Source organism: Dipteris shenzhenensis, unplaced genomic scaffold (assembly GCF_047967505.1).
Source record: "Dipteris shenzhenensis isolate YYH24624 ecotype China unplaced genomic scaffold, Dip_SZ_1.0 scaf0515, whole genome shotgun sequence".
NCBI lineage: Eukaryota > Viridiplantae > Streptophyta > Polypodiopsida > Gleicheniales > Dipteridaceae > Dipteris > Dipteris shenzhenensis.
Genome location: NW_028239821.1, coordinates 5,001 through 7,744, shown reverse-complemented (window position 1 = coordinate 7,744; position 2,744 = coordinate 5,001).

Below are 2,744 nucleotides of genomic sequence, written 5' to 3'. Positions count from 1 at the left end.
TCAGAAATGTTATGTTGTTGCTATATCGAAAAATAAATAGGTGAATTGGTCTCGCCAATACGGGACTTGGTAAAAGAATTGGATTTAAAATCTGGAAAATGAAACTATCCAAGAATATATTACCGATTCGAAAGTCACTGAGTGAATTGGTCGGACGTAGAGTTCGATAATCCGGTAAATCCTTGGTTCGGAACCAGTAAAATAACATGTATGGTACTATTGGGACAGTTACAACATGTGGTTTCACTATCAATGCATATAGAGGTGAACAGAATATTGACAGAAATATTAGTAGCTATCCCATCATCAAACCACTCAAAGCGACGGTACCACTAAGATTCCCTCCCAAAAGAAAAGCTCTTATGGATAGTATTTGGGAGGGTCCAACGGGTAATGTTGTTAGTAATCCATAATATAGTCCGAATATTATAGGTGGACCTGCCACCTTCACCCGAGTAAGCAGCGAAACCTGCAGTAGATACAACGACATTTGAACGCTTTCTACGTTCATAATTATTTCCTTCCCATATTTTTCAGTTTTTTTTTTTTCCCGTAGAGTGCCGGCAACCTCTCCGTACCACTCCCGTAGCTAGCACAGCAACTCCTTCGGAAAGGAGTCGATGGATTTCTTAATCATGAGGAGACAGAATCCCATGATTAAGAATTTGGAGACGTCTCTATGCATTTCCCTCAATGGTCACTTCCCGTCACCCAATAATTCTATAATTTAGTGATTTGTTACCATCTGCTTCGACAGGTTACTCCAACCCAGACGCCCCGGATTATTATTACGCCGTAGGGGACGAGTAACAAGTTCAAGCACATCCCTCGCATTAGTGGATCCATGGATTTGGGCAAAGGTGAACTCGACAGACCATTTTGTATCAATACCTCTTGCTTCTAAAGGATTGGCATGAGCCATTCCAGTAATTGCTGAATCAGGTTTTAATTCATGCATACGCTGTATCTGGTTATAATTATCCGGTTTTTCCACGATCCGTGGCATGAGTGTACCCATCTCTTTGCAAGTATCTCGTGAGAAAGATGGCTCGGCAGCTTGATATCGTTTATCCATGTAGGGAATACCTGTTTCGTAGACAACCATTCCGCAGCGAATTGGGAATCTTGCTATAGAAATTTCTGATAGATTATCTCCCGTAAAAGATATAGATTTACCAGCTGCTATCTCAAGATAGTCTCTCAGACTCTTCCATATCTCATCCTCCCTCTCCTTCAAACCCTGAGGTTCCATATTAAAGGCGGAACAAATCTTTTCTATCCAAGCACGCGTCCCATCAGGACCAATAGGAAAAGGTGCTCCAATTAACTGGCATTTACGACGCCGCATCAGAGTCGTCGCTGTACGGCTCAGAGAGGGATTCACGCCGCAAACATACACTCCCTTGCCTAATGATGGAAGTTCAGTATATCTCTGGGAGGGTAACCACCCCGATACCTGAATGGATTGACGTTTCGATTCCGGATTCGGTTGAGAAGCTACAGTTGAAGTTAGAGATCCAAAAAGAACTGAAGCATGATTCTTTAATTTCCGTCCCTCCGGATTAGCCCCCCCCGCTTCCGTCGTCGCAGTGTCAACACCCCCAACTAAATCCTGTTTCTGTTCGTGTCTAGATATGTCAAATTCCGGACACCGATGCGTCGTGGCAGCTGATACAGTATCCTCTCCCTGAGTAAAAGCATAATCCGATCCATTGGCCCGCGCAACTACAATTGGTACTCCAAGTTCGTTTTCTAGCTTGGGTGCTATGCCTTCTAGGTCCGTCTTTGTTATTTCCGTGGTACATGTGCCAATCCAAATAATGACACTAGGGTTTCTATCTCGTTTTATTTGGATACAAATTCTCTCCAATTCCCCTTGATCATTTAATTGGGCCGAGACGTCCCCCTCTTCCGACTCTGCCATTGCATAACGAGGTTCCGCAAGGATCGTAACTCCAAGAGCGTTCTGTAAGAAATAACCACAAGTCTTTGTACCTACCACTGGGGAAAAGCTGTCTTCGATCTTTTGATATAACCAAGCCACACAACTAATGGGGCAAGAAGTGTGATAATTTCCGGTTTCACATTCAAAAGTGAGAGTTTCGGGAGTCTTCGTGAAAGGGTTTCCTCAGAAAGGGTACACATACAAGAAATTTGCAGTTTCGGTTTCGAATCATCGTAAAATCAAGCAGAATATCCTGTTGAGTTTGCTGGGCATTCCTCTGCCCCCCACCATCGGGATTCAGATAGAAATCGGAGAGCAGACTGAATAATTCTCTATCTGGAATTTCCCTTGGCACAACCCCTTCTGGTCGAGACAATATCTGATCCGCCACATTGGGATGGAAATCACAAACATAATTGAGATCTGATTGACATTCAGCCGTTTCAAACAATGTTTTCCCCTTCACCCTCGAGACCCGAATGTCCTCAATGAGAGGCAACACTTCCAGCACAGGCATCGGGCAGGCTTCTACATGTTTATCAATGAGATCTCTCCTAGATGTCCGATTCCCCACCAAACCTGCTAATCGCAATGGGTGGGTATGTGCCTTCTCCCTAACCGACGCAGCAATACGATTTGCTGCAAAAGGGGCATCGAATCCATTATCCGTGATAATAATGCAATAATCCGCATGATTCGATGGAGCGGCAAAACCTCCACGGACTACGTCCCCTAAAACGTCGAATAGAGTAGTATCATATTCATAAGAAGCATTCGATTCTTTCGATGATTTAACCGT